The 9,548-nt window shown below is 47.0% G+C and overlaps 1 protein-coding gene across 1 annotated transcript in view; it reads left to right on the forward strand.

Annotated features, from left to right (window-relative positions):
* DNAJC1 (DnaJ heat shock protein family (Hsp40) member C1) overlaps window positions 1-9,548 on the forward strand; it is a 253,765-nt gene that overhangs the window by 458 nt on the left and 243,759 nt on the right. The gene's annotated exons all lie outside the window — the stretch shown is intronic.

Genomic DNA, 9,548 nt, shown 5'->3' on the forward strand with positions numbered 1-9,548 from the left:
CCCCTCCGCCGGCCTCGCCCGCGTCCCTCCCCCACACCCCGCGCAGCACCCGTCGCCGCTCCAGCCGTCACCTCGCTTCCTCCCCCGCCGCCCTGGTGGCTGCTTCGTTCCGGCTGTCTGCTGAGGTCTTGCGGCCTCCCCGCCCCCTTCTTTGGAAACTGACGCCCTGCTTGTCGCGTCGGGCTTCACGCCCTTGGGCATCTTCAGCTCGTCTTTTCCCTGTTCCCGCATGTGGCCGGGCTCTCCCCCCTCTCCTGGGCTGCCCTACCCTGCCTCTTCCTAGCCCTTCTCCCACGTGTGCTGGCCCCCACGCTGGGACTCTGTTCTCCGTGCTCTCTGGCGGTCTACACCCTACTGCTGTGAATTCATCCACTCCTGAAAGTCACTTTTCCTGCAGGTTTAATCTGTGTGCGCCCCTTGCTCATTACTGCTTCACCCCTTGCCTCCAGCGAGCACAGCACCATTCTTTACTTTCCTCCAACACCTGTCAGTGACTATGTTTTGCTGTTAACAGGACCCCTCTGGCAAGCTCACACACAGTCTATTCTAGCGTCTCTTTTGCAGGGTTTGGGGGATGATAATTGAAACAGCAGGTGTATTTGGGAACCTGCAGTCAGGAAAGTGAAGGCTGATAAATTACTTGTTTAAGGAAACAGAGCTGCTTCCCATGTAGGGCAGTGCCCTTTGGGGAGAGTAGCAGGGTCTTTTGTAGGGGCTCAGTTCTAGGAGGTGCTTTTCCTCTTGGCTAATTAGGTGCAGATTCTCAGAGCCTAGTGCCTGGGTGTGAAGATACCATGTAACATCATCTCAGCCCTTAGTCACAACAGAGCAGGCAGATTGTCCAAGATTAAAATTCACTGCCACTGAGGAGATTCTTCTGTGGGATAAATTTTAAGAGAGGTTTAAAATTTGTCTGCATGGGATGGTGAATTCTTTAAAATTACAGTTAGAGAAATTTAAACCTCTGTACACAGCTGTGTGTAATTACTCCCCCCACCCCCCATTCTTATTGGAGAAGTCATTCTTCAGCTGGCATAAATGAGTTCAGTAAGACTTAATTTCATTCTGTTAAAAAAAAATAAAGCAATTCTTATTTTTGCTTCAGGTTTTGCAAGATGTAAGAATTCCTGTCTAGAGAACCTTGAGTCACTTAGTATTTTTATTTATTACATTTTTTCCTGTTTAAGACATGAGCAAGAGAATAGTCTGTGGAATTGAAACCAAAGCACAGAAGTGATGAAAGGAAATACTGCTTGATAAAAGCGAATGGCTAACCTACATGCTGATGTCATTATGGGCAGACCATGAGCTTAAACTATAGTAGATGTTTTGTATACATAATAGAAATGCTTCCACAGTTACATTGAGATTAAAAAAAAAAAAAGTGTTTGTAGAAGGGATAAAACATGGTTTGTGGCACAAGCCAAACAGAAGCTGATAAGAGTTAGGAATACAAGTTCTTTTATAACTGTTGTGTACTGTTTCTGCCATCTCTCTCTGAAGCATGTGATACCTGCTAGTAATAGAAACAGGATAGTGAATTCAGTGCATTACTAGTCTGCTTCATTTTGGTGATTTCCATGTTTCTGCCTCTAGAGTAGGGGTGGCCAACTGGCTGAAATAGCATGGGCAGCCTCTGTGGCACATAGGAGACTGGGGAGAAGACGGGCAGCAACACAGCAGCAGAAACGGAGATCAGGAAGGGAGCACGGGGAAGGAAGCAGAAAGCTGAGCAGCTAGTTGGGAAGGAAGGAATTGGAGTGTGGGGCAAGCTTTTGTGTTGCTGCTTAAAAAGTTTGCCTTCATTGTTCAGTGAATTTAAACTTAGCTAATAGAAGATACTTTAGTTTGTTCTGTCGTGGCTCAGTGTCTAGTTGGGAGGAGGTATCAGTGGGTCTCTTCTGGGTCTAATATATATATTTTAACATATTAATGATTTAATGGGATGCTGGGATTGAGTGCATGCTTGGTAAACTTGCAGATGACATTAAGTTGGGTGGAGTTGCAGACATTCTAGAGGATAGGGCTAGGACTAAAATCACCTGGATAGATTGGAAAAATGATCCATGATCAATCAGATGAAATTCAGCAAGGACAAGTATAGTCTTGCAGTTGGGATGGAATTAATTGCATTTACAGATACAGACTGGGGAATGACTAGCTAGGCTGCAGTACTGCACAGAAGGACCTGGGTGTTACAGTGGACCATAAACTGAATATGAGCTAGCTGTTTGCACTTGTTGCTGAAATACAGCCCAGTATGCTGTTGCCTTTTTAACAGGAATGTCTCTCTTGCAAATCAAGGGAAGTGATTCTGACACACTATTCAGCACTGGTGAGGCTTTGCCTGGAGTACTGTGTCCAGTTGTGGGCCCCACATTTCAAGAAAGATCAGGAAAGTGTTTGTTGGAGAGTTACAAAAATTATTAGAGGCCTGGGAGGCATAATTTAGGAAAGGCTGCAAGAACTTGGCTCATTTAGTCTGGAGAAAAGAAGACTGGTGGGGGGACTTGATAAGTTTTCAAATGTGATGCCATCTTATTGAAATGTGGTTCAAGATTGCCTAATCACTTTACCATTTGCCCACAATCTAACTGGGCCTCTGTATTGGAACTGAAGGCCCTTTATCTGTGGCCATATAGATCCTTTGTACTGATGCAGGGGTACAAAATGAGAGTTTTGAGACCTGCAACCTGGTTCTCTGAAAAATACACTAATTGTCTTTGTTCTTACAGGGAGTTGTTTTAGGCAATCTAATCCCTCTGACCAAGAGACTCGATATAATTCATGATTTCCTGGTGCCTTGATAGTAGCGCATTGAAGATTTATAACTGGGAATGGACTTGCATTGACCCACATATGTTCAGTTTGGGATGGGTAACTTTTTAGAGAGTCCATAGCTGCCTCGGTGTCCCTTTTGATTCTCTTGAAGTGTAGAGGCAGTCCTCAAACTTATGACACATTTGGTTCTTGAAAACCACATTTTAAGTCGAAACGTTGCAACTCGGAACCAATTTTCTCATAATAAACAATGTTATAAATGGGGGATTGTTCCTGAACCAAGGCCTGATACCTGATTTTCACCAGACATAACCCAGAATTTTGTACTCGATCAATTATAGATGAGTAATATAGCTACATTAGTGTATTTATATTGTAAATAGCAATCGTATTGATTTGGAAGGACTTTGAGGTGAATTTGCTGGACTTCTTGAAAGGCTCTTGGTTGGACTTTTTGGCTGGTTGGCTCTTGGTTGGACTTGGTTGAAGGCTGGAGTCTTCTCAGGAGTCTTGGCTGCAGGTTTTTCTGGAGTCCTATTTGCTTTCTTAAAGAAAGTGTCCAACGAAATTTGGACACGTGATTTCCAGGGAGATGAGTGACGCAGCAAACTTGTTTGCTGATATGGCATCACATCAGATCAAGCATTGTAAAGTCGAAACTGATGCCATAAAGTTGGAACAGGGTGTCAATTTATAAGTGTTGTAAGTGCAAAAGGTAACTTGAAACATTGTAAGTTGACGACTGCCTGTATTGGGAAACTGCATTTCTTAGAAATACAATGCAGTGGTTATCAGCTCCTGACAAGCAACTAGGGTCTGGTCAGCCATAGTCTTCCTGCTCCCAGGAATTGTGGTTCCACCCTGAATTTATGCACTGCATGGAAGAACTGCTTCTCCACTACTTCAGTGTCATGTGAAAGGCCCAGGAGGAGGCACAGAACTCTGCATCAGTTAAGGAGAATTAGTCTCCTTCAGGACTTTGGCAGCTCAGAGCTCTGTGGCAGAACCTTGCTTGGGTATATCTCCTCCTAAAGTCAAATTGGGAGCTTTATGTTGTAAAGCACCACAATACCAGTTTGTTGCAACTTTTCTCCGGCACTACTGCATGGTTTTGCATTTGACAGCAGCAGTCAGAAAACAGATGCTGTATGCTCTGGTATTGACTATTGTGCTTGTGGTATAGAGAAGATGGATGAACATATTTGCCAAGATACATTGGTGTGTAGATGGTTCTCAGTTCCACAGCCAAATCAGCTGAGGCCTGGTATCCGACTCTGTCACCTCTCAGGATGTTCAAGATTGAAAATTCATTAGGTTCTCTCAAGACTCTTTAGTCATGGCCCAACCATTAATGTAGACTAGACTAGTTTGTTTCATTTCAGGTGGGGAAAGGGAGGGATTTGTTCTTGTCTTCTTAATAGGATTGCAGTAGATCCTTTTTGCCAGAATATACTTCACCACTGTGGGCATCCCAATATGAAATTAGTGGTGTAATTTGAAAAGGTACTTATTCTGTGTAATTTCATAGTTTCATAGTTTTAGGGTCAGAAGGGACCTAGTAGATCTTTTAGCCCGACCCCCCGCCAGGGCGGGAGAACAACAAAAAACCCCAAAACAAAAACGGGACTCAAATGAGTCCAGCCAGGTAGGCATCCAGCCTCTTCTTAAAGACCCCCAGGGTAGGGGCCAGCACCACTTCCCTTGGAAGTTGGTTCCAGCTCCTAGCCGCCCTAACTGTGAAGTAGTTTTTGCAGATGTCCAATCTATACCTCCTCTCCATCAACTTGTGCCCATTACTCCTTGTTATGCCAGCGGGCGCTAGGGGAAACAGCGTCTCCCCCAAACCCTTCTGGTCCCCCCTAGTGAGTTTATAGACGGTCACCAGGTCCCCCCTCAGCCTTCTCTTGTGGAGGCTGAATAGGTTCAGGTCCCGCAGTCTCTCACTGTAGGGTCTGCCCTGTTGTCCCCGGATCATGCGGGTGGCCCTCCTCTGGACCCTCTCCATGTTGTCCACATCCCTCTTGAAATGGGGCGCACAGAACTGGACACAATACTCCAGCTGTGGCCTGACCAGCGTCGCGTAGAGGGGGAGGATCACCTCCTTGGCTCTACTCGAGATGCACCTGTGGATGCACGACAAGGTCCGGTTAGCCCTGCCAACCATGACCTCGCATTGTCGGCCCATGTTCATCTTGGAGTCAATAATGACTCCAAGATCTCTTTCTGCCTCCGTGCTCTCAAGTAGGGAGTTCCCCATTGTGTAAGTGTGCTGCTGGTTCCTACTGCCCAAGTGCAGCACCCTGCACTTGTCCGTATTGAAACGCATCCTGTTTCTGTTAGCCCACCCCTGTAATCTATCCAGATCCTTCTGCAATCTCTCACTCCCTGCTAGCATGCTCACCTCCCCCCAGATTTACTTCCAGTCCACTTCCAGGTCCGCCGGGGAGCATGCTGGGGGGGCTCCCCCATGCCTCCTGGCTTGGCGATCAGCCACAGGGAGAACCAGTGTGCCCTGCCAAACCCAAGAGGCGCCAGTTGCTGAGCTGAAAGGTGGGGGGGGGGACCCAGAAGTGGACCAGAAGTGCTTGTGGTCCACTTCCAGATCTGCTGCCAAGTGTGCTGGGGAGCCCCCTGTGCTGCTGTGGGACACTCCATGTGCCCCAGCATCACAGCATTCACAGGGCCCTGCTACCTAGAAGTATGTAGAAAAAGCATTTAAAACTGTCTTTATGTCCAAATTGCCAAATCTGTCCAAATCGATTTGGTTCTGATTCAATTTGGAGAGATTTAAAGATTCGATTTGGTTTTAGAGATTTGGCCACTGAATCAGGCTGAATCTATGCTGAATTGACTCAGGGACTGAAGCTTTGCACAATCCTAAGTGTTTTCACTAACTGGAGAGCAACCCTCTACCTACTGGGATTTGTATACCTCAATTTTTGAGGTATAAGTAATAACAGTCCCTGATTAAATATGGACCATGTCAGCAATACAGCCCTCAGTCCTTTTTAGAACCCACAAGGAAGAACCATTAATTCCATTTGTCTCCTGTCAATCTTTCTTAGCAGTCAGCCAGGAAACAAATTTGGTGGGAAAGGTAACAGTCCAGTTGAACCACTGTAGACCCATTCTCTCTTACTTTTGTAGCCAACTATTTCAGTTTGGAAGAAGATTGGTACTGGAATGACCTTGAACCAGTGGATATATGGGTGGTGACCTAGGGGTACTCCATATCCTTTCAAGCTCTTCCAAACCTTACTTGTCCAGAAATGTTTTTCATACTTCAGGATAAGAAATCACTACTTCATTACTTGGAACGGTGAAGGAAGTATTTCAAGAATTAGAAGAGAGATTTCTGTTTTGTCCAGAAAAAAGGATGTATGTGGGAGAGGGGGAAGAATCACTATCAAATTTGGGATGGTTATCTGGGCTTCTGGTGTCCCTTTTCTGGATGTGTTGGACTGCTCTTGAGCTACTACAAGCATCAAGGCTAAGATGCATCTAGATGGTCTCTCCATAAAGTACTGGCCTGTATCATCTGAGAGGCAGTTATTAGCTCGCGTATAGCACTGCACTAACAATGCTGTACTGCTTCTGGTTCCAGAGCTAGCTCAAGATACCTTGACACAGCACTTCCTTGCATTATATAGGTGTAGCTTTTAATTACCCATAACAATGTGTCTCCAGTGCTTAGAAAACGCTAGTAGAAGCATCACGATTAGTAGTGAATCCTGCTTTTTGACCTATCCACAATGTGTAAAGGTATACATGATAATGACAAAGGTGCATCTTGAATCGTGCTTAATTCTGGGTTGCAGGAAGGCACATGTATCAAGTGCGAGTAATGACCAAGAAACTTCTTCTGAATTGTCTTAGTCATCTGGTTTCACATGAGAACTGTTTTTTTCCCCCCCCCCCAATCCCACCTCTCTCCTTTTTAAACACTCATGGAAGAGATGGTACTTCCTTTTTATAACCCTGCTGATTAAAGCATTTGCCCAGAAAATTGGATATCTGACTTTAGTTTTCTCAGCCTGAGGAGCATCTCTACTTCCCAGAATAATGCCCTACCACCAAATTTATATCTTTAGAGAATGGAAATTAATTGTACTGGTCAACATCTTTAGCGATTTGGATGTAGGTGTGGAATGCATGCTGTCCAAATTCTCTGACGACACCAACGTACTGCATTTTTGGGTAGGGAGAAGGAACCAGCAACACACCTGTAGACTGGGGAACACCCTTCTTGTTGACACGGTGGCAGAAAGGGATCTTGGAGTCATTGTTGACTCCAGGATGAACATGAGCCGCCAGCGTGAGGAAGTGGTCAATAAGGCTTAACCGTACCTTGTCGTGCATCTACAGATGCATCACAAGCAGGTCCAGGGAGGTGATCCTTTCCCTCGGTAGCATTGGTCAGGTCACAGTTGGAGTACTTTGTCCAGTTCTGGGCACCACATTTCAAGAGGGATGTCGCTAACATTGAAAGGGTCCAGAGGAGCGCCAATCACATAGTCAAGGAGTAGCAGGGCAGACCCTATGAAGAGAGGCTAAAGGGCCTGAGCCTATTTAGCTGCCACAAGAGAAGGCTAAGAGGGGATCTGGTGGCCATTTACAAACTCACCAGGGGGGACCAGTGGGAATTGGGGGAGGCTCTGTTCCCCCAGGCACCACGTGGGGTTACTAGGAATAACTGCCACAAATTATTAGAGAGAAGGTTCAGGCTGGCCATCGGGAGACATTATTTTACAGTTAGGGCTGTCAAGGCTCTGGAATGGGCTCCCAAGTGAGGTGGGACTCTCTCCTACCTTGGGGGTCTTCAAGAGGAGGCTGGACAGATATTTGGCTGGGGTGATATGACCGTGGCACCCATTCCTACCTGGGCCAGGGGGTTGGACCTGATGATCTGTTTAGGTCTCTTCTGACCCTAAGCACTATACTATGATAATTTGGACAGGATTCTCTTATTCATCTTCCTTCAGAGTTTGGGGGCTGTCTTCTGAGGGGTGTATGTGTCAGTTGTTAAGGGGATTAATTATGGTTGCCTGTCATACTGAAGTATCCTTTCCCATGCAATTGAAGAAACTAATTGTGATGTTGAAGGGCAACAGTAGGTAGTAGAGGGGTCTCTTTCCTAAGCCCATTCCTGACTTTACAGGGGTGTGGGAGGTGGGGGTGGGAGTTCTGAATTCTTCACTGGAACTCCCTCTGCTCTGGGAAACCTGCTAGAATGAAGATTTTTTTAGTAAGTAAAAACTAATTATTACTTAAAATTGACATCTAGTTGCTTGGTGGATTGTAGTATAAAATTGTTGTTCCTTGAATGGAAAATAAAGATATTAAGCAGTTTAAAAAGGAGCCCAATAGAATCCCACCATGTCTCTGAGTTGTATAAGCCTTAACTAGATTTGTATAATACAGTGTGTGCAAAGTAAAGTTCTGTACTTTGCACACACTTCCTCCACTACAGGCTCTATAACTACTCAAGTTCCAAGCTGGCTGCTGGCAGGGTTCTGGGCAAGTGCATGCCCCCTCTGGGCACTGAGTCCTCCCCTTACAGCAGGGGTGGGCAGTTATTTTGGGCAGAGGGCCACTTAGCCAATTTTGGAAAGCTGTCGAGGGCCACATGGGTAGCCCCACCCCTTGACAGGTGCCCTGCCCCCTGGTCACTGTCTTGGGACCAGTGTCCCTATGTCTTGGGACCAATGTCTCAGGGCCAGTGCCAGTGGGGCCCAGAGTGGGGCGCAGGCTGGCAGGGGTCTGTGGAGCCGGGCTGGGCTGCACCAGCAGAGAGCGGGGAGCTGGCTTGGCTTCCCAGCTGGGACCCTGTACTCCTGCCGCCCTACTCTGGGCCCTGCTGGTGCTGGACCTGGGACACTGGTGTGGGCCCCACACTCCTGCTGGCTCCCATGCAGATTCCCTCCCAGTGCCCCCCTCAGCCCTGCTGTACAGGTGGGGGGCAGCATGCAGCCCCAACCGCATGCTTGTGGGCAGGGAACGAGCTGGTGATGAGTGTGGGGGAAAAGTGGCCCTGCCCCATGGCTTGTGCTCCCTGCTGCAGCTGCTCGCAGCCAGTGCGGGGCTGTCCTGAGCAGGCACTTACCTGAGTTTACTGTGCTGGTGCAGCCATGAGGAGCTAGGAGCCCCTGCATGGGGCTTCTGGCTGGGGGAGAGGGGCTGGGTGGCCCCTGCTGTTGCAGGAGCCTGCTGGGGCTTCCCCTGGGTCCTACTTCCCCTGGCTCCTGTCATCTTTGACAGGAACCAAGGACAGATAGATACGTATTAATTTTGTAAATTTTTTAGGAGCCCTGTGGGCCGGATAGAATGGCCTAGTAGGCTGGATCTGGCCCATGGGCTGTATTTTGCACTCCTGATATAATATCATAGAAAATGAGGGTTGGAAGGAACCTTAGGAGGTCATCTAGTCCAACTCTTTGCTCAAAGCAGAACCAGCCCAAGTAGATCATCCCAGCCAATGCTTTGTTGAGCTGGGTCTTAAAAACCTCCAGGGATGGAGAATCCACAGCCTCCCTGGGTAACCTGTTTCAGCATTTTGCTACCCCCATAGTGAGAAAATTCTTCCTAATATCTAACCTAAACTTCCCTTGTTGTAACTTGAGGCTGTTGCTCCTTGTTTTGTCATCTGCCACTACTGAGAACAGTCTATCTCCATCCTCTTTTGAACCCCTCTTCAGGTAGTTAGAGGCTGCTATTAAATGCCCTCTCAGTCTTCTCTAGACTAAATAAGCCCAGTTCCTTCAGCCTCT

Source organism: Gavialis gangeticus, unplaced genomic scaffold (assembly GCF_001723915.1).
Source record: "Gavialis gangeticus isolate Ggan-Ray unplaced genomic scaffold, GavGan_comp1, whole genome shotgun sequence".
In the NCBI taxonomy this organism is placed as follows: domain Eukaryota; kingdom Metazoa; phylum Chordata; order Crocodylia; family Gavialidae; genus Gavialis; species Gavialis gangeticus.